This window comes from Hippopotamus amphibius, chromosome 3 (assembly GCF_030028045.1).
Source record: "Hippopotamus amphibius kiboko isolate mHipAmp2 chromosome 3, mHipAmp2.hap2, whole genome shotgun sequence".
Classification (NCBI taxonomy): domain Eukaryota; kingdom Metazoa; phylum Chordata; class Mammalia; order Artiodactyla; family Hippopotamidae; genus Hippopotamus; species Hippopotamus amphibius.
In genome coordinates, this window is record NC_080188.1 from 56,674,727 (window position 1) to 56,697,374 (window position 22,648).

At 37.3% G+C, this 22,648-nt stretch overlaps 1 protein-coding gene across 7 annotated transcripts in view; it reads left to right on the forward strand.

Moving 5' to 3' along the window:
* Positions 1–827: 827 nt before the first annotated feature.
* PTPN13 (protein tyrosine phosphatase non-receptor type 13) overlaps positions 828–22,648 on the forward strand; it is a 204,806-nt gene continuing 182,985 nt past the window's right edge. For 6 of the 7 annotated variants that reach the window (XR_009052687.1, XM_057727746.1, XM_057727748.1 and 3 more), the window contains exon 1: positions 828–961. The gene's annotated coding sequence lies outside the window, so the exon portion shown is untranslated. Of the gene's footprint in view, positions 962–20,220; positions 20,352–22,648 lie in introns of all 7 variants that reach the window. The other variant, XM_057727747.1, reaches the window with a different exon arrangement.

Consider the following 22,648-nt stretch of genomic DNA (forward strand, 5'->3'; position numbering starts at 1 on the left):
AGAATATGGAAACAAGGCTGGAGGCAAGGGAGGGCAAAGGGGGGGAGGGGTTATTTAGATTGACAGGGGAAGAGCAGGGCATATTTCACCCTCCCTCGCACTCCCCAGCGCCACAAAGTTCTGTTTCTGAAGTTTGAAGCGTGGGGGCGGCCGGCTGCATTTTCAACTTGGCGAGGAATCAGGAGTCCACCCCGCAGGGGCTACGAACTTTGCTGCCAGGCCATCAACCTGAACGTCTGGCAAGCCAGAAGAACGCGAAAAGCCAGGCCCAAGGCACCGGTTGTCATAGTAACCTAGGCGGCCGTCTCCCCGGCGACCTCGTCCCTAGGGAGGGGGCGGGGCTGGAGGGCCCTCGGGCCAATGAGGCCGAGGGGACGGCGGGGTGGGAGATCCGCTGTGCTCCCGGGGCGCGGGGAGGGTTGATTGACAGGAACTGGGGCGGAGCCGGCGCGGACGCCTGAGGTGGAGCCCGAGTGGAGCGAGTAGCTCCGGCGGCCGCGACGCGGCGAGGGTGACACACCATGATCACAGCCCCTAGAGACCGTCGTGCTGGCGAGCAGCGCTCCCAGGCTACCCGGTCCGCCTCTAGCGCCTCGGCAGCGCTCGGAGCCGGCGGCAGGAGTTGAGTCGTCCCGCACCGGCGCGTTCGGTGAAGCCCTTGGAGGCGAGCAGGGCAGCTGAGGGCGGAGAGGGTGCGCAAGCGCTCGAGGGTCAGGAGGTCGGCCGGGGTCGCAGCTGGAGGGGCGTTTCGGAGGCGTGGAGGAGGAGGAGATGCTGCTCCTCTTCTCCCCCTCCCCAGGCTCCTTCTCCAGCTCCCTCAGCCCACGCCCGCAGCCGCTCGGGGAAGAGGAGGTGGTGGCTCTCGGCGCCCGCGGCGGCTGCCGGCGGCCCGCCCCGACGCCGCGTCCCGGCAGCCCGCGCCCCGCGCTCCAGTAGCTGGACCGCATCTCCGGACAAGCGGGTAAGGGCGAGAGCTGCCGTGGGATCTGGACTGGATGTGCGGAAAGTGCAAAACAAAGTTCACCGCGTTGGCTCCCTTCCTCCTCGGTCTGCTTTTGCTCCAGCCCCTTAGATCAACTTCTCTGTTGCCCTGGTGGAAGGAACTTTTCTTTGGTTGGAGTGTTTTGGTGTGTTAGGTGGGGGGCGGGGTGGCTGGGGTGGGGAGGGATGAGATGGTGTTTTATTGTGAATTAGGTAGATCCACCTTCTGCGCGGAGGAAAGTCGAATTCTTGGGAATTAAACCCCAGAGGGGGTGAGTAAGCGATTGTGGGGTAGTAGAGAGTGACATTGCCCGATCACGCTACTACAGCTCTGCTCTGTGCCTGCTAAGGGAAGGGCTCCCGGAGTCTGTTTCTAATTTCTGTAAATGATTGTGGACATGGTGTGGTTAGAGACCGCCCAGAAGAATGTGTAGATGTAAGGACTCGGAGAAGAGGGGGTGGGGTGGTGGGGAAGAGGGGGCAGAGGGAGAGGCATGCCTGATGCAAGCTCTTTTATTGCTTTTCTCTGCCTGCTGGAGTTAACCACCGCTATCCCCCTCGCCTTTGCTCATTAAAAGGTACTGTAGTAGCGAAAGCTGGAAAGCTAAAGTTTGGTAAAGGCCAGAAAGTTTTTACGAAGTTTAATTTCCCTCCGTTGTGAGTATATTGGAGAATGGGGGATGGGGAGAAATATTACCACTAAAATAGATTTACGGCAATACAGTTTTCATTGGCCTTACACATATATGATCGACACCTCCACACACTTGCAACTAATCTCTTCGACAGCTTTGTGTCATTTTCGTTTAATTGCATCTTTGAAACAGCAAACGCGGTGACTTCGTAGGGAGCTGCCTGGAGCTGAGTTTACCTCTCAGAAAATGGGGCAATCGGGTTTGTTTTCAAGGCGGAGACCTAAACAAAATGTAGGACACTTGATCTGTGGGTTGAAGGGCGCGGGTAGCTAATTAGAAAGATTTTAAAATTTAGATCTACAGAGTTTACTAAAGGATGGGGAAAAAACAGAAGTCGATGTATTAGGAAACAAGCTTTGGTATTTTCCCAAATTCTTGATGCTTGGGTTGGCAGGGTCAGCGTGAAAACTTGCTTCGTGCTCATTGGTTACTTGTGTTGGCGCTATGATACAGATTATTTCTTGTGTTAATATCATTAGCATTATTTATTAAGTTCATGCGGGTACTGATGCAGTAAATTCGTACAGAGGCGAATTGACTGCTTTATGGTCTAGTCTTAATTTTATTATACTTTTTTCATAATAACTTTGTGTTCTAACTTTGATGTTCTAGAGGCCTTGTGGGAGTATGTGTGGGGGAGATGGTAGGATGGAAGCTGGAATTAAAAATAGCAAAAATATCTAGCATTAGTTATTAAGAAAAGGAACTAATTTGTAATGTGTTTCACTTTGCAAGAACTTTTTAAAATTTTTATTTAATTTTTATTGGAGTATAGTTGATACAAGAACTTTAAAAAAAAACCGAAACTATTATGTAGGTTTGTCTTTGAATTCACATTTGTCCCACCAAAACTTTTCCTCGCGTGTAAAACCTACTATTTTTTGGAGGGTGATTACCAGCATCTGAAAATATTTATAAATAGCTTTTCATGTCACAAGTAACACACATACACAAACCATTAAAATCAGTGTCAATTGCAAGAATGGATTTTGATAATATGTTGGGGTCAAAAGTTGTAAAACTTACATTATGTTTTTCTGGAGGCATGCCTCAAATGCAGCAAGTGAATGTGAGAATTGGCTAAATCAGTTGTTTTTGGTGGATGGTAGGTATCAATCTTGAAATGAATGGAATTTATGTATTTTTTAATTAAGAAAACCAGGTCAAATCTTTGCTTTATTCTGCCTTTAATAGGTCAAGGATTGGATGAGGGGCATTGTAGCTTCTCCCATATCACTATGTGTTTTTCCAGCTCATCTTATTGCCCAGCCCAAATGAACTAGAGAAAGAGACTACTGAGGATAAGATGCTGCTGCTTCCTTTTTTTTTTTTTTTGACAAGAGTTTGTAATTTTTACATAAACTGCAAAACATTTTTGGTGGTATAATTAAATTGTCATTAATATCAATTGAAATCGAAAGGAAACACTGCCACACTGCAAGCCTGTGCATTTAGGAGTTACTCCTGTCAGTGTTTTCGTGTTTTCGAATATGCTTTGGGAGAAGTCTGTGCCATTAATTAGAATAGAGAGTTGAAAGTTTTCTCCTGTCAGGCTCTGATGTAACCAGGTGTGACTCATTTGAATTAATGTCCCTTTACAATGCTGGGGCCTGAAAAAGGAGAAAGGATATTGAGTCTCAGGATAGAAGGATTAGTGCTGATGGGAAGGGTGAGGGTCTGTTGCTCTGGATTTCCAGTTTTTTCCACTAACAACTTTTTTTTTTAAATCAATTTATTTTTATTGGCTGTGGTGGGTCTTTGTTGCTGCGTGTGGGCTTTCTGTAGTTGCAGAGTGGGGGCTGTCTTGGTTGAAGTGTGTGGGCTTCTCATTGTGGTGGCTTCCCTTGTTGCAGAGCACAGGCTCTAGATGCAAGGGCTTCAGTAGTTCTGGCACATAGGCTCAGTAGTTGTGGTGCAGGGCTTAGTTGCTCCGAGGCATGTGGGATCTTCCCAGACCAGGGCTCGAACCCGTTTCCCCTGCATTGGCAGGCAGATTCTTAACCCCTGTGCTACCAGGGAAGCCCCAGACAGCTTTTCTTAATTTGAAAATTAAGATGCATTGAACAACCCAGGAACTGGATTTTAAAAGCTTTTAATGAGTATATTAATATAGAACATTCAGTGATCTAAGTTAAAGTTGTGTAGTCACTGTACACATGTCACATCAAAACTGTGGTCTGTAAACTGTTCCATGAGGAGTAATTCCAGTAATCCTGTGAGTCTAGGGGGCAAAATGAAAACATCTTTAAGACCCCTATCTTTTTCCTGTTTGGTGTCAGGCACTGTGAATAAGCATCCTGTTCTATCCTGTATGAAGAATGTATGACTATAGCCAATAGCTTGTGAGGCAGTAGGAGACCAATTATTTAACTTCTTAGGATAGAAAGGCAGCAACTTCTAAATGGTCTAGTGTAGGGGCTGGTGTAGATTTGAACCACAGATGAACATGTTTTTCCTGGGGTTTGCTATCAGGTGTTTATTAGGAAATACAGGAACTGTTTTAAGCACCTGTTTAAGTGTTTTTGCCTTATCCTGTATTCCACCACTGAATCCTGCTTTTTCTTTTTCTTGTTTTGATTCCAGTGTGAAAACGTATTGAAACAAACTTCCTCAGAGAATTCTGTTGTAGTATAAAGAATGTTGACTGTTTGAGAAACATGTGTCCAAATCCTAAAGAACATCTTTAAACTTACTTTTCATATCTGTAAATAATTTAATGATATCTACTTCCCAAGGTATGTTGAGGATGAAATTAAATAATATATGCAAAAGTGGCAAGTGCAAATCGACACTCAGTAGTTTATTTCTTTCCTTTCTAATCTTTTTGTAATTGAGTAACATTCAATAATAGCAAAAACTTATGATTGTACACCCAAATCATTCCTGAATGTTTAGAACATGTAACTCACCATAGCCCTCAGGTGTTTTGACTTGAATCTGGGTTGTTGAAAGGCCCTCTTTGCCTACCAGCAATATCTTTGGTTGCATACTGCATCTACTTAATAGTTTCTTATTTTCTTTCTAGTTTAGTGATACTATGTCTGCATATTGGAATCACCTGGGTAGGTTTTAAAAATCTTTATGCCCAGGACTCAATTCAGACCTATTAAAGCAGAATCTTTGAGGGTAAAACCCAGACATCCATATTTTTGGAAGCTCCCTAAGAAATTACAACATGGAGCCAACTATCAAACCAATATTCTAGTCCTCTCTAGGAGGAGAGTATAGAAAATTTGATTCCCACAAATGCAGCAAAATTTTTATGTTGTATTTTGTTACTTTCCTCTACGTAAATCACAAGAATTAAAAAAAAAAAATCTTAGAAGCATCTATGTATATACCCATCTACAGAATTTTTACTATTTGAATCAGAATTTAAGGTATAAATATTTCCCTCCAGTTCCAGAGAGCTGCACATGTTAAATTTAAATTAATTTCATTAGCTATCATTTAAAATTCAGTTCCTTATTCCCGCTAGCCAAATTAAAAGAAAAAAATTTTTTAACTAAATTTATTTTATTATTGGCTGCATTGGGTCTTTTTTGCTGCATGTGGGCTTTCTCTAGTTGCAGGTAGCAGGGGATGCTCTTTGTTACAGTGCATGGGCTTCTCATCGCTGTGGCTTCTCTTGTGGAGCATGGGCTTCTAGGTACTCAAGCTTCAGTAGTTGTGGCATGTGGGATCAGTAGTTGTGACTGCTGGACTTAGTTGCTCCATGGCATGTGGGATCCTCCCGGACCAGAGCTCAAACCCGTGTCCCCTGCATTGGCAAGTGGATTCTTAACCGCTGTGCCACCAGGGAAGTCCCTAAAAAAATTTTTTTTATTCAAGTATAGTTGATTTACAATGTTGTGTTAATTTCTGCTGTACAGCATGGTGACTCACATGGACGTATATTCTTTTTCATATTCTTTTCATTATGATTTATCACAGGATATTGAATATAGTTGCCTCTGCTAAACCATATGACCTTGTTTTTCCATCCTATATATAATAGTTCGCATCTGCTAATCCCAAATTCCCAGTCCTTCCCTCCCGCCACTAGCCAAATTTTAAGTGCTCAATAGCCACTGTATTGAACAACTCAGATGTGGAATATTTCTATCATCACAGAAAGTTCTGTATTACCTAAAGATTTTGAAATTTGTATTCCGATTTCTCATCATCTGAAATGAGATAAATATATATATAGTCTTTTCCTTTAGGTTTATAATTTAAAATATATTATTTTTGATCGTTTTTTTTTAAATGAGGAGAAATACCACATTTGTAATGCTTATGTAACCTCTTTCCTCAATTTCCTGTACCTAGTTGTGAGGTTTTCCTTCTTAAAGTTAACTGAGAGGAGGAACTTGAGAGTCCTTTATCATTTATATCAGTATGCTCTGAATCTAACCAACGGCGAAATTGCTCTCGTGTACTACAGCAATTTCAGGAAATAGAGAAAGTCGTCATTTCAACTTAAGTGTTAGAATTTGATTTAAGGTTTTTCTATCTGGGGAAGCTTTTCTTTTTTTTTTCCTTTTACAAATGGAGACTCTTAGTTGTCATAGAAAACCATCTTATTCGTTTTAACATGAACGTAGAGGTGCACAAGAGACTTTATTTCTTCCCCCTTCAACAAAAATGAGGTTCCTAAGCTGAGAAGGTTGAAAACTAACACTATGTCATGAATTCTAATGGTGTTTGTCACTTGTTAACTGCAGATGCACAGTTTAGAAGAAAATGTACATGCATGTAGTTCATCTCAGCTGCACCTCCCCACCTTAATGCCTAAAAAAAAAAAATCAAAATTTTCTTCATTGGTTTCTTGTGTTGTGAGTAGAAATACACTAAAGTGGGTAGAAATGGAAACATTTTTAACTAAAAGTATTTCTTCTTAAGAGAAAAACAAATATCATATATTAACACATATGCGGAATGTAGAAAAATGGTACAAATCAACTGATTTGCAAGGCAGAAATAGAGACAGATGTAGAGAACACACATATGGACACCAACTGTGGAAAGCGGGGTGCGGGGGATGAATTTGGAGATTGGGATTGCCATATATGCATTACTAATAAACAAAATATCAAGTTGTACACTTTAAATATATGCAGTTCATTATATGTCAATTGTATGTCAATAAAAGTTCTTAAAAAAAGTATTCTTTTTTTTTTCCTTATTGCTAGTTGGTATATTTCTTTTAACATAAACACATGCTTTTTAACTACTCAGTTCAGACAAATTTGCATCCAGGATGTTGGGAGTTATCTTGTTAAAGGATGTCTGATGGAATTTTTTTTATTCTATATCATTTTCATATTTTAATGCTATTCCTCTTATTTCTCATGTAGTTGTGGAACAGAAATGAAACATTCTTGTTGAATAACTTAAATTAAGGTTAGAATGGTCATATAGTCTGAGATTGTGTTAAAAATATTCAAAATTGGTGTGGGTTTTTAGTTTTTTGTTTTTTTTTCCTTTGGATGAAAGATAAAGCCTGGGGATTTTTTTAAAAGAAGGGAACGCTTTTAAGAAACTTACAATTAGCACTGCTTAAGTATTACTTGAGCACTTTTTCTAGAAAACTCTAATTTTTAAAATTAACATTTAAACTATTAAGGGATTATTTATTTTAGATCTTAGTGTAGTCATATGTCTCTTATAGAAAATGTAATGTTGCGGTAAAAAGAAATAATCAGTTTTTTGACACAGGAGTTTACCTTATTATAAGGTTTTGAATGATGAATTCATTCTCTGTCTTTCATACTCTTGACTTTCCTGAGATGCAATTTCATAGGATTATTTGGATGTAATGTTGATTAAATTTATTCTTCACACAGCCTATTTTGATTTTACTCTGATGCTAGTTTCTACTAATGAAGGAATGAGCTTCAGGGGATGATTCAAAGGTAACATATACCAATTTTCTACCTGCTGTGTGAAAATTTACAAAAGCTAAAATGTATCCTTATAGCTGTACTTCATGAAAGCTGAAATAGGTGTTTCATTTAAAAAAAACTGATTGAATATACTTCAGTAAAAAAAAATCTTAGGTAAGAAAAATAAAATAACATAAAAATATGTAATAAATATAATTTATTTAGGAATATTCAGTTATCAAATCAAAATTAGCTAAAACTATTGTGAATATATACCATTCAGTTGAGTTTAATCGGAACTTTGAAATTCTGGCACTGTTTTGAGGTATATAGAAATAAATAACAAATAGGATATGTGTTATTACACGGTACCTGGCAGTATTGCTGTTTCATTTGTAATTCAAGTCAATATATCCTTCGGTGTTCATAGTTATCTAATTCTTACACTTACAAAGAAAAAATCTAGTCTATATTATTTTCCATTATTAAAATTTAATGGAGACTTCCCTGGTGGTACCGTGGTTAAGAATCCACCTGTCAATGCAGGGAAGGATTCCTGGGCCGGGAAGATCCCATATGCTGTGGAGCAACTAAGCCCATGTGCTGCAGCTACTGAGCCTGTGCTCTAGAGCCCGTGAGCCACAACTATTGAGTCCATGTGCCACAACTACTGAAGCCCATATGCCTAGAGCCAGTGCTCCACAAACAAGAGAAGCCACCACAATGAGGAGCCCGTGCACCACAATGAAGAGTAGCCCCCTCTCTCTGCAACTAGAGAAAGCCCGTGTGCAGCATCGAAGACCCAACACAGCCAATAAATAAACTAATTTAAAAAAAAAGATTGAAATACTGAGATTTAATTTTAAAGTAGATGATATTGTTCTTCCACCTAAAGGGATATTAAAGAAACACTGTTGGTGAACCAAGCCAGTTGAGTGTTTTTCTAGTAGCAGTAATGATGAATCTGGACTGACCTAGCCATATCCTGATGGCCAGCTCCCTTTTTAATTGTTCTATATTCAGTAAATCTACATTGAATTCCTATTCTCTGCCAGGCACTCTACTAGGCACTGGTGATACACAGAGAGGGCACACTTCCAAGACAGCAGATAAATGGAATAGTCTGTGGCCACATATATTGAATCATCTGAGTACATGCCAAGTAAACCCATCTATTGAAAGAATATATTGACACAGAACAGCTGTGAAGATAAAAATTAAGTATGTAAAAGCTTTACAAGCACATGGGTACTGATCTGAATATGTATGAATTGTTTTTAGATGCAGTTGTGCGTGGTGTTGACCATTACTCTTTGATTTAGGGACAACAGTATAGCATGGGATTTAGACCATAGACTCTGAAGCCAAGCTGCCTGGGTTTTAGTTTCTGACTCTGATATACAAGCTCTTTGACTTTGTGCAAATTTTCGCTGTGCTTCAGTTTTTTCATCTACAAAATAAGGCTAATAACCAGGCCTCTTTTATGGGTTTGTTGTAAGGACTGAATAATTAATTCATTGAAACGTAAAGCAATTAGAGCAGTGCCTAATGCACACTAAGTGTTTAATAAATATTAGCTATTATTTTTGGTATACTTATATTTTGTTTATAACAGTTTTTTTTTTTAAATAACCTGGGTAAAGGTAATGTATAAACTTAAATATGTTTTTTTGTTTCAACGTTTATGGCCCTACTTTGTTCCCTGGGTTAACATGTTTCTGTTTCTTCCACTGGTTACTTGGACTTGTTGATATATATAACCTGTACCTAGTTTTCACACACTTCCTGGAAGTTGTGAAAATAAATGTCATCCTCTTCAAACTACCTTTTTTTTTTTGGCCATGCTGCACAGCTTACAGGATTTTAGTTCCCCACCAGGGATTGAACCTGGGGCCCCAGCAGTGAAAGCACCAAGTCCTAACCACTGGACCACCAGGGAATTCCCAAAACTGCTCATTTTTAGAACCCTACCTCTCCTGTTTTGCAGTTACTTTTTAGAACATATGGCATGTTATTTTTGAAGATCCTTTTTAGTGGCATATCTCTTCTTTGAGAATGGGTTTGATTCAATTAATATATTCATGTTCTAGAAAGATGAATGATTAAGGACTTAATTTCAATTACAATGAAAAATGATTATAAAGTAAAAAGAGTGATTTTTAAAATAGGACTGTAAACATGATTAAAAAGAAGAGTCCCAGAAATGTCTCTAATAATACCGTGTTTGGGGACAAAGGTACCTATCCTCCAAAAGTGTCTATTTTGAAAGTTAACACTCTCAGATACATAAATTCTAGTATGTATAGATGTACATTGTTCACAGTCACATAGAGATACTACTTTATATCTGTGAATCTTATGTTTCTATGTCCCTAGGAGTTGTGTTGTGTAACGTAACCTATAATTTTTTAGTAAGTCTTTGTAGACATTTATCCTGATTTTTTTCTTTTTATTTATTTATTTTGGCCGTGTTGGGTCTTTGTTGCTGTGCACAGGCTTTCTCTAGTTGTGGCGAGTGACGGCTACTCTTCATTGCTGTGCCAGGCTTCTCATTGCGGTGGCTTCTCTTGTTGTGGAGCACAGGCTCTAGGCATGCCGGCTTCAGTAGTTGCAGCATGCAGGCTCAGTAGTTGTGGCCCACGGGCTTAGTTGCTCTGTGGTTTGTGAAATCTTCCTGGACCAGGACTCGAACCCGTGTCCCCTGCATTGGCAGGCAGATTCTTAACCATGGCACCACCAGGGAAGCCCATCCTAACTGATTTTGTGCACCCTTTTAGAACCTTTAATATGCTAATATACCTTATGAATCTCTAAGATGTTAATGTATACAGTCGTCAGTATTCTCCATGGGATTGATTCCAGGACCCCCCTGGATATAAAAGCTGTGGATACTCAAGTCCCTTATATAAAATGGCATAGTATTTGCATATTACCTACACAAATCCTCCCCTCCCATATACTTTAAATCATCTTCAAATTACTTATAATATCTAATACAATGTAAATACTGTGTAAGTCATTGTAAATAAAATGTAAGTACTACGTAAATAGTTGCCAGCATGCAGCAAATTCAAGTTTTGCTTTTTGGAACTTTCTGGAATTCTTTTTTTTCCAAATATTTTTCATCCAAGGTTGGTTGAATCTGTGGTTATGGAACCTGTGGTTACAGATGGCCAACTGTTTATCATTTTCATTTGTTTGACAATTTAACTTCAGAATTCATAGTACATCTCCTACCATATTTCATAATAGGAGCACTGATTTGGGAAATATTCTTTGGGCTTGCCCTATCCAAGACCACTGCAATGAATTATTTGTTTTGCTTCTTCCAATTAAAAATTGCATTGGGTTGCTAGTACAAGAGACCTGGCGTAACAGTGACCTAAGAAGATAGGGATTTCTTTTTCTCGAATATAAAGTCCAAGCATACTACTCCAGAGCTGCTATGGCTGTTTTAAGACATGGCAGTGAACCCAGACATCTTTTTTTTTCTTCTCTACCCCCTTACTACATGGCTTTCATCCTCAAGATGCCCTCATGGTTACAAAATGGCTACTAGCATTCTATTAAAAATGTTGTCCTTCTAGTCAGAATATGGAAGAAATAGGGGAAATGGCAAAAAAAAAAAAAAAAATGGTGCGCCTTCCAGCTGAGTCAGATCCTTTTAAAGAATTTTCTTGAAAGTCTTACCCAATGACTGTTTATATTGGCCATCCATACATAAAGGGATGCTGAGAATTGTTTTTTGCTGGGCGCTTGGCTGTCCCAAATCAAACGGAAGAGAGTAGATATTGGGGATCCAGTTACTGTTTTCTCCAGACAGCCTAACATCTGATCTCTGTTTCCAGTTTGATGGAATTTGGTTGTAGTACCTCTGAATAAATTATAGATCCTCAGCTAGGTTTTGGAGGGGATAGGTTTGGTTTTATTGACTTCTCACTTGATAGCTAACACATTATGCTAATTAAAGTATCTTGACCTAGAAGATAATTAAGAAACTAAATTTACTCTCTTTCAAGGCTGGTTTATAGCCATTAAGATTGTTTAATACTTTATACTTTGCATTGTTTCATACTTAATTTCTTGTAATAAATATGTATCATTCATATACTTTTTAAAAATCAGTATTTAACCTACTATTGAAATATTGAGTTATTGTTAAGCTTTAACAAGACAAAGCTAATATATTGGTTTGGCCAAAAAGTTCGTTCAGGTTTTTCTATTCCATCATACTGAAAACCCCGAATGAACTTTTTGGCCAACCCAATATTTATGTCTGTTCTTAAATGTTTATTTTAGCTTTTGTAAAAACTAAATCTAGGCCACGTCCTAATTTGTTATTCATATTCAAACAAATTTGGAAGCATAGTATATTAGAAAGCACACAGATTTTGGATTTAGGTAGTCCTTGGTTTGCATTTTAGCTCTTTTAGTAATTAGAGTCATTTTGGATAAGTAGTCTCTCTGTGTCTGAGCTGTAAAATGGAAATAATATCTACCTCAGAAAGTTCCATGAGCTTTATTCCTCAGTCATTACACATATAAAATGATTGGGTACAACCCACGGATTCAGTGTACAAGAATTCTTTACTTTTCACTTCCCTTTTCATCTATATATACTGGGCAAAATAGCAACCTGAGAAATATGGTTAATTATACTGAGACAGCATGGCTTATTATGTCTTTATCCACCCAGATTTTAACCTCTCTAGTATGTTTTGATTAGGTCACTGGCTATGCTTTGGTTATCAGATATTTTACATGTAAGATCTTTTTAGACATAGTAGCTATATATTTACTTTAAAACTAAAGTGGTTGACATCTTAAAGTAAATACAGTGGGCAAAGTGGCCATACCTCCTTGAATATGTGAAAAATATGGAAATTGGTAGAAAAAAAAATCCACAGGATTATTTGACTATAGTTAAAATAGCAACAATTAAAAATGTTTTACAAGTAATATAAACTAATTTTTGTTGTCTTTTGTTTCGTAGCTAAACTTATATAGTTGACTGCTCTGTTTTAAGAATTGTTTTCTGTATATTGAGAAACACTAAAGAAATAAAAGGAAAATGGTTACTATCAAAAAAACTTAAAATCTGTTTTAAAAAAACAAACAGGTTTTTTTTTTTTTATTAATTTTATTTATTTATTGGCTGCGTTGGGTCTTCGTTGCTGCACAGGGGCTTTCTCTAGCTGCTGTGAGTGGGGGCTACTCTTCATTGTGGTGTGCAGGCTCCTGTTTGTAGTGGCTTCTCTTGTTTTGGAGCACGGGCTCTAGGCGCATGGGCTTCAATAGTTGTGGCACATGGGCTCAATAGTTGTGTCTCACAGGCTCTAGAGCACAGGCTCAATGGTTGTGGCGCTCAGGCTTAGTTGCTCTGTGGCATGTGGAATCTTCCCAGGGCAGGACTTGAACCCGTGTCCCCTGCATTGGCAGGCAGATTCTTTACCACTGCGCCACCTAGGAAGTCCCAAACACAGGTTTAAAAAAAGAACCACAGATGGGAAATATAGGAAACCATTCTATAGTGCACAACAATGAATAAATGCTATAAAAGTTTTGAGGAAGAAAGTGGGGCTTAGAGGATTCACTTGGATAGAGCTTCAGCTGTCTTGAAGACATTTAAATCTATTTATTGATTTATTGACTGCATTGGGTCTTTGTTGTGGTGCACAGGCTTCTCATTGTGGTGGCCTCTCTTGTGGAGCATGGACTAGGCTTGCAGGCTTCAGTAGTTGTGGCATGTGGCCTCAATAGTTGTGGCTCGTGGGCTCTAGAGTGTAGGCTCAGTAGTTGTGGCACATGGGCTTAGTTGCTCTGAGGCATGTGGGATCTTCCCTGACGAGGGCTTGAATCCGTGTCCCCTGCATTGGCAGGTGGATTGTTAACCACTGTGCCACCAGGGGCGAGCCTGAAGACATTATTAACGTATGGGAAAGAGCATGGTGTATCATAGAGCAGAGTAAAAGATATGAGTGAGTTGACTTAGGAGAGAGGAAGTGTTAAGAAGTGCTGAAGGTTGCATGTGAAAATGAGAAGAGAAGGGGGACAGAGAAAGACGTGCCTGAAGAGTAAAAGAACTAGGAAAGTGTAATCTTAAAGATAATGTGTTCAGAGAGTCTGTCGGAGTTTGTGACCAGTACCAACAGATGCCACAGGGAGCCAACAAAAGATAATGGAAGAAAAGTAGAAGCAAAAGAACTGTGTCATCAGTTGAGTGTTACTACCTTCAAAACCATTTTACTATACTGATAGGAGAGGAATAGGAAGGAAGTTGAAATGGAGGATGCTATTTGGTGGCAAAATAGATGAGATTCAGATGATCTAGGAGATTTCATGGGTCAGAAAAAATTTCTTTGTAAAATTGAAGATGGTGAAAGAACAGATTCTGTGAAATTAAGAAATTTAAAGTTCCAGAAAGAGTGAAAAAGAGTAATCTTTTAATAGGCTTTGTCTGGGTGGGAAGGAGTGAGCTCTAGGCAGTGTTGTTAGCTTTGGTCAGGAGGGCAGCTTTTTATGTAAGATTGAAGGGATTGTTACACAGATGGATGTGCGCCTGTTGATGAATAGAAAGGAAAATAAGGTTCTGTAAGAGAATTTACACTTAATGCAGTTATCTTCAGAAAGTGTTGTCAGAAGAGGCAAGCTTATCTGCTTTTAAGTATGATTCGGTAGTCATGAAAAATTGGAAGTTTGAAGAGAGATGTAAAGGTTAGAAGTCATCATGGTTGGGAAAGTAATGGGAAATCAATACAGGATTTATAGGCTTTATCACATTGAAGTTGAAAATTTGAACATTGATGGCCTAAATCCACATCTGCAGAAAATGAAGGGTAAAGTATAAAGATTATTGCAGTCTGCAGTGATTGAGTGAATTATGGGGCCTAGAGTAATGAGGAAACTCAATGAGGCTGGGAAGATTGGTTGAAATATAAAGTGATTTTACTCAGCACTTTCTGAATTTACTCAACAAGCCAACTATTGACCGAATCAAAGATATTTATCATCTGCTGCTGTCACTTGGTAGAACAAGCTGACAAAGGATCTTGACTCTCAGTGAAGTGTGCATGATGTTTGCTCAGTTGAAAATGCTGTGTGGATTAGTGACTGCTTGGTTCACTTAACCTACAATTGGGGATTGTATTCAGAAGGAGCCATCTAAACCAGAAATTCAGAAAAAGTGTTTAAATAAAACTCTCATCCTGTTGTTTAATATTGTGCTAAGGTAGTTGGGTTTGTTATGTGCCACTAGTGTGAGCTTACTGTCAGGCTTTATGCTTATTTACTTTATAGTTATCACTAGGATTCAAAATTGTAAATTAATTGGGAATCTCTCCTGCATATTGCTTTGGCTACAAAAGAATTTTCTCTCCTCTTCTTAGATGTTAGCATTATCTTGGCAGATAGATCAACTCCTAAAAAGTTTTGAAACTCATTTTTCCATTTTTAATTCAGATAAATGTTTTATCTACTATACCAAGTGTGATATGAAAAGTAAAATTCAAAAATATATTTAGTATTTTACCAACTCAGGACTTGATTTTTTAAATTCCTGAAATAACATATTACAAAACTTCTTGGCTGTCTACAAATACTTTGTTCATTGCCTAAAGTCACCTGGTTGATTATTAAGTAACAGCAAAATTCAGTGTAGGCCTCTACAAAAAGTGTCTTAGCAGCTGGCCAGATCATCTAAAGGATTAATTGCCATTGCCTTGATTAGTGAAGTGTACATAATGGTGGCTGATGCATTTTCCTTTTCTGCTTTTTGTATTACCAGATAGTTCTAAGGAAAAAAAATCTAGAGGAAACAGTGTTACTCTAGCTTATAAATTACTCCTGGTTCACTTAGACAGCATCCTTTTAAATATAATTTGACCTCCTAATCATGTGAAAAAGACCTAATCAGAAATTTCTTATTGTCTCAGGAGAAACAGTTTCAATGGTATATGCTATCAACAGCAAAATTCATGTTTATGATAGCTTTAAAACTATTCTTTTAAGAAGTTGTTTAAATTCCTCTTTACCCTAATGAAGGACATTGTAAAGGTTTTCATATCTCTATATTGTGACAGTTAGCTTTTTAGACTGAATATTTTAAAAGCTAATTTTATTTTTTTGTTTTTTTTAAATTTTTATTTTTTATTGTTTATTGTTTACAATAAACTGCATATATTTAGAGTGTACAATTTGGTATCCCAATCTCCCAATTCATTCCCCCCCCCCCCCCCAAAGATCCCCGCTTTCCCCACTTGGTGTCCATATGTTTGTTCTCTACACCTGTGTCTCTATTTCTGCCTTGCAAATCAGTTGATTTGTACCATTTTTCTATAGTCCACATATATGTGTTAATATATGATATTTGTTTCTTTCTTTCTGACTCACTTCACTCTGTATGACAGTCTCTAGGTCCATCCATGTCTCTAAAAATGTCCCAATTTCGTTGCTTTTTACAGCTGAGTAATATTCCCTTGTGTATATGTACCACATCTTCTTTATCCATTCATCTGTTGATGGAAATTTAGGTTGCTTCCATGTGCTGGCTATTGTACATAGTGCTGCAGTGAACCACTGGAGTGCATGTGTCTTTTTGAATTATGGTGTTCTCTGGGTATATGCCCAGTAGTGGGATTGCTGGGTCATATGGTAGTTCTATTTTTAGTTTTGCAAGGAACCTCCATACTGATCTCCATAGTGGCTGTATCAATTGACATTCCCACCAGCAGTGCAAGAGCGTTCCCTTTTCTCCACACCCTCTCCAGCATTTATTGTTTGTAGATTTTCTGATGATGTCCATTCTAACTGGTGTGAGGTGATACCTCATTGTAGTTTTGATTTGCATTTCTCTAATAATTAGTGATGTTGAGCAGCTTCTCATGTGCCTCTTGGCCATCCGTATGTCTTTGGAGAAATGCCTATTTAGGTCTTCTGCCCATTTTTTGATTGGGTTGTTTGTTCTTTTGATATTCAGCTGGATAAACTGTTTATATATTTTAGAGATTAATCCTTTGTCTGTTGACTTGTTTGCAAATATTTTCTCCCATTCTGCGAGTTGTCTTCTCGTCTTGTTTGTAGTTTCCTTTGCTGTGCAGAAGCTTTGAAGTTTCATTAGGTTCCACTTATTTATTTTTGTTTTTATTTCCATTATTCTAGGGGGTGGATCAGAAAACATCTTGCTGTTATTTACATCGAAGAGTGTTCTTCCTATCTTTTCCTCTAGGAGTTTTATAGTGTCTGGCCTTACATGTAGGTCTTTAATCCTTTTTGAGTTTATTTTTGTGTATGGTGTTAGGAAGTGTTCTAATTTCACTCTTTTACATGTAGCTGTCCAGTTTTCCCAGCACCACTTATTGAAGAGGCTGCCTTTTCTCCACTGTATATCCTTGCCTCCTTTGTCATAGATTAGTTGACCATAGTTTATCTCTGGGCTTTCTATCCTGTTCCATTGATCTATATTTCTGTTTTTGTGCCAGTACTATACTGTCTTCATCACCGTAGCCTTATAGTATAGCCTGAAGTCGGGAAGCCTGATTCCACCAAGTCTGTCTTTCCTTCTCAAGATTGCTTTGGCTATTCGGGGTCTTTTGCATCTGCATACAAATCATAAAATTTCTTGTTCTAGTTCTGTGAAAAATGCCATTGGTAATTTGATGGGGATTGCATTGAATCTGTAAATTGCTTTTGGTAATATAGTCATTTTCACAATGTTGCTTCTTCCAATCCAGGAACATGGTATGTCCCTCCATCTGTTTGTGTCTTCTTTGATTTCTTTCATTAGTGTCTTATAGTTTTCTGAGCACAGGTCTTTTACCTCCTTGGTTAGGTTTATTCCTAGGTATTTTATTCTTTTTGTTGCAATGGTGAATGGGATTGTTTCCTTAATTTCTCTTTGTGATCTTTCATTGTTAGTGTATAGAAATGCAAGAGATTTCCATGTGTTAATTTTGTATCCTGCAACTTTACCAAATTCATTGATTAGCTCGAGTAGTTTTCTGGTGGCATCTTTAGGATTTTCTATGTATAGTATCATGTCATCTGTGAACAGTGACAGTTTTAGTTCTTCTTTTCCAATTTGGATTCCTTTGATTTCTTTTTCTTCTCTGATTGCTGTGGCAAGGACTTCCAAAACTATGTTGAGGAGTAGTGGCGAGAGTGGACATCCTTGTCTTGTTCCTGATCTTAGAGGGAATGCTTGCAGTTTTTCACCATTGAGAATGATGTTTGCTGTGGGTTTGTCATATATGGCCTTTATTATGTTGAGGTAGGTTCCCTCTATGCCCACCTTCTGGAGAGTTTTTATCATAAATGGGTGTTGAATTTTGTCAAAAGCTTTTTCTGCATCTATTGAGATGATCATGTGGTTTTTATCCTTGTGTTTGTTAATGTGGTGTATCACATTGATTGATTTGTGTATATTGAAGAATCATTGCATTCCAGGGATAAACCCCACTTGGTCATGGTGTATGATCCTTTGAATGTGTTGTTGGATTCTGTTGGCTAGTATTTTGTTGAGGATTTTTGCATCTAAATTCATCAGTGATATTGGTCTGTAGTTTTCTTTTTTTGTAGTATCTTTGTCTGGTTTTGGTATCAGGGTGATAGTGGCCTCATAAAATGAGTTTGGGAGTGTTCCTTCCTCTGCAATGTTTTGGAAGAGTTTGAGAAGGATGGGTGTTAGCTCATCTCTAAATGTTTGATAAAATTCACCTGTGGATCCATCTGGTCCTGGACTTTTGTTTGTTGGGAGATTTTTAATCACAGTTTCAATTTCATTACTTGTGAGTGGTCTGTTCATATTTTCTATGTCTTCCTGATTCAGTCTTGGAAGGTTATACCTTTCCAAGAATCTGTCCATTTCATGCAGGTTTTCCATTTTATTGGCATATAGCTGCTTGTAGTAGTCTCTTATGGTGCTTTTTATTTCTGCGGTGTCCGTTGTAACTTCTCCTGTTTCATTTCTAATTTTATTGATTTGAGTCCTCTCCCTCTTTTTCTTGATGAGTCTTGCTAGAGGTTTATCAATTTTATTTATCTTCTCAAAGAACCAGCTTTTAGTTTTATTGATTTTTGCTATTGTTTTCTTTGTCTTTATTTCATTTATTTCTGCTCTGATCTTTATGATTTCTCTCCGTCTACTCACTTTGGGTGTTGTTTGCTCTTCTTTAGTTTCTTTAGGTGTAAGCTTAGATTGTTTATTTGGGATTTTTCTTATTTCTTGAGGTAGGATTGTATTGCTGTAAACTTCCCTCTTAGAACTGCTTTTGCTGCATCCCATAGGTTTTGGATTGTTGTGTTTTCATTGTCATTTGTCTCTAGGTATTTTTTGATTTCCTCTTTGATTTCTTCAGTGATCTCTTGGTTATTTAGTAGCATGTTGTTTAGCCTCCGTGTGTTTGTGTTTTTTACATTTTTTTTTCTGTAATTGATTTCTAATCTCATAGCGTTGTAGTCAGAAAAGATGCTTGATACGATTTCAATTTGAATTTACCAAGGCTTGATTTATGACCCAAAATGTGATCTATCCTGGAGAATGTTCCATGTGCACTTGAGAAGAATGTGTAATCTGCTGTTTTTGGATGTAATGTCCTATAGATACCTATTAAATCCAGCTGATTTATTGTGTCATTTAAAGCTTGTGTTTCCTTATTAATTTTCTGTGTGGATGATCTGTCCATTGGTGTAAGTAGGGTGCTAAAGTCCCCCACTATGATTGTGTTACTGTCGATTTCCTCTTTCACAGTTGTTAGCATTTGCCTTATGTATTGAGGTGCTCCTATATTGGGTGCATATATGTTTATAATTATTCTCTCTTCTTCTTGGATTGATCCCTCAATCTTTATGTAGTGTCCTTTCTTGTCTCTTGTAACATTTTTTATTTTAAAGTCTATTTTATCTGATATGAGTATCGCTACTGCAGCTTTCTTTTGATTTCCATTTGCATGGAATATCTTTTTCCATCCCCTCACTTTCAGTCTGTATGTGTCCCTAGGTCTGAAGTGGGTCTCTTGTAAACAGCATATATATGGGTCTTGTTTTTATATCCATTCAGCCAGTCTGTGTCTTTTGGTTGGTGCATTTAGTCCATTTATATTCAAGGTAATTATTGATATGTATGTTCCTGTTACCATTTTCTTAATTGTTTTGGGTTTGTTTTTGTAGGTCCTTTTCTTCTCTTATGTTTCCCGCTTTGAGAAGTTCCTTTAGCATTTGTTGCAGGGCTGGTTTGGTGGTGCTGAATTCTCTTAGCTGTTGCTTGTCTGTAAAGCTTTTGATTTCTCTGCTGAATCTGAATGAGATCCTTGCTGGGTAGAGTATTCTTGGTTGTAGGTTCTTCCTTTTCATCACTTGAAATATATCATGCCACTCCCTTCTGGCTTGCAGAGTTTCTGCTGAGAAATCAGTAAGAGCTAATTTTATGATGTAGCAGTTTGTAAATATGCACCCATGCCATCATAATCTGTAGATTAAGCCAAAAATTTATATGCAGACTATACATATATGTTTATGATATCTTTCAGATTACCTAAAGGAACAGTGAAAATGGTTACAATGACAGGATACTATTTGTGTATTTACTATGTGCTAGGTACTATTTTAAGAATGTAAAATGGGGTGAATATTATTTATCTTTACAACAAATCTGTGAGATAGATATTATTATTCTTATTTTACAGATGAGAAAACTGAGGCTTAGAGAGGCTTGATGAGTTGTGATAGGTCACACAGCAGGTTGGTAGTGGAGCAAGTAATTTGAATCCATGCCTGATTGACTCCAGAATCAACTGTCTTAACCATAACTTCTTGTGTGAGTAGTATCATTCATTTATTCATTTATAGTATCTTTTAAAACAAGCAGTGTCAAAGAGAGGCAAAAAATTACTTCAGTTTACATAGAAAATGTGAAAGAGAACTCCATAGTCTATGTTGGAATCTAAGTTAGTGAAATTGTTCACAAGCTTTTAAAAAAACAGTTGTTCTTTGCATGGTAGTGTATATTACTTTCAGCTTTTTTTCCCTCCAAGGTGTTCCCCCTACTATCCTGTGGTTTCTCTAAAATCAAGTTCCTATAAACTGTTAAGACAAAAAAGTGTCCTTTTGAAAATCTTTTAAAAATGTTTAAATGCTTATCACAATGTTATTTGTAATGGTATAAAATTGGAAACAGCATAAATATCTTACAGAGGAGGAATGATTTAAAATAGTCTAAATCCTTATAATGTAATTTTGTGATTATCAAAAATTAGATTGAGAAGAGGTTTTTAATAACATGAAAATATAATGTTAAATAGAAAAAAGATAAAGCTTAGTAAACGAAGCATGATTATAGCCATAGTTTTCATTTTGCTTTACTTTTTTTGAAAACTTTCAGTGTTAAAAAGGCCAAGAAAAAACAAAACAAAACAAAAATTGCCCCAAATGGTGATATATTGGTTTAGCCAGAAAGCTCGTTTGGGTTTTTCCATAACATCTTACTGAAAAACCCAAATGAACTTTTTGGCCAACTGAATTGGGAAAACCAACCTGTTTTAGAAGTAGAAAATTTAGATTGTGAAGAATTAATGATGTATAAAATTTATTCTGAGAAATAGATTGATATTTTGCCTGATTTTTTTCTAGTATGGAAGGGGCTTACTGACTGTAATACATTGAATTATCTTAGCCAATGCTTTAGACAAACTAGAATATGTAGTTGAGGCTGGATTACTTTTTACAAGGATGTCTAGATAATAACAGTAATACATATTTGTGAAATATACTGTTTAGTAAAAAATTAATTCTTCAAAACAGCCTTCAGGTAGATACTACTACTATCTCCATTTTTTCAGATACGGAAACTGAGGTAGAATTAGATTCATTTGCCCACAGTAACTAAGTAGAAAAGCCAGCATTTTGAATCTAGATAGTCTCGTCCCAACACCTGTGTACTTAATTACCATACATTAGATAATTTTAATAGTGAGAATCTTTTTTAACTTTTAGGTCTGGGTTAGAAGTAATGATCTTATTAAGGTGTGGTCATTAAGAATAGTTTACGACCAACTCTCCATTCCATTCACAGTGCATTTAAAAATTGTTCTTTGGTTTGTTTGACAGCTGTATTTACAGAGCCACAAACTGTTGGTGACTGCTAACAACGTTTCTTTTCTTCTCCTCTGAATCAGCTCTTTCAGTAGGCTTGCTTGCTTTGTATGTGGTGGTGTAGAAAGTATCTGATAGGAGAACTCCAAAAGTTTCTAAATTTTAGTTTATCATATGGTTTTAAAATTCATTCACAATGTAAATTGATTGACATTTGCTCTTATTTGGAGAAGTGAAATTATATCCTGGAGTTCTTTGAAACATAAAAATCTCTATTAACCCTTAACTGTCTTCACATCCTTTTTTTTCTCTCACTGAAGAATTGTATACCATTCTTATGCAAATAGTTAGATGATCTTTTAAGTGAACAGTTTTGTAGCCCACAGACTTTAATTATTATAGCAGGTAAAGTTTGTTTTTATTATTTTTAAGTGTCTTTTTTTTTTAGGATAGGTAAACCATGTATTGTACAAGATTGAAAAATACAAAAATTGAAGTTAACTTTCTATTCCTATCTCCAGGTTCCCTCCAGGGGTGCTCTTCTATATCCTTCATTTTCAGTAGTCTCACCAGAGCCAGGAGGAAATATTAATGACTGATGTACCAAACTGATGTTTTAGTCTTCCTTAACAGGAAACTTTATGTGTACCCTCTTAGTATGCTAAAAATCTCTTTGCTATTGAAAATAATTTGTACAAAAAAGTCTTCCTTTTTTATTTATTAAACAGTACCTCTTTATTTTTCTGGTTTTCTTTTTCTCCCCTCCTCAAATTACCTCACTAGTCAAACATTTCTCATGCTTTTGACCGGTTAATTCCCATTCTTTTGTTACCAGTTAGAAATCTGTTAATAGTAAAAGCAAACGTGAATGTCTTACCATTAATATAATGTTTTGTTTGTTAGGTTGAACATCTTCTTTTAACTGAAGCTGATAAATATTTTGGTACAGCTGAAGTTGGATCATTTTACAGTTGAAACTTAGATCTATTTCAATTCTCTTGTAGAGCATTAAGTTACAAAGAA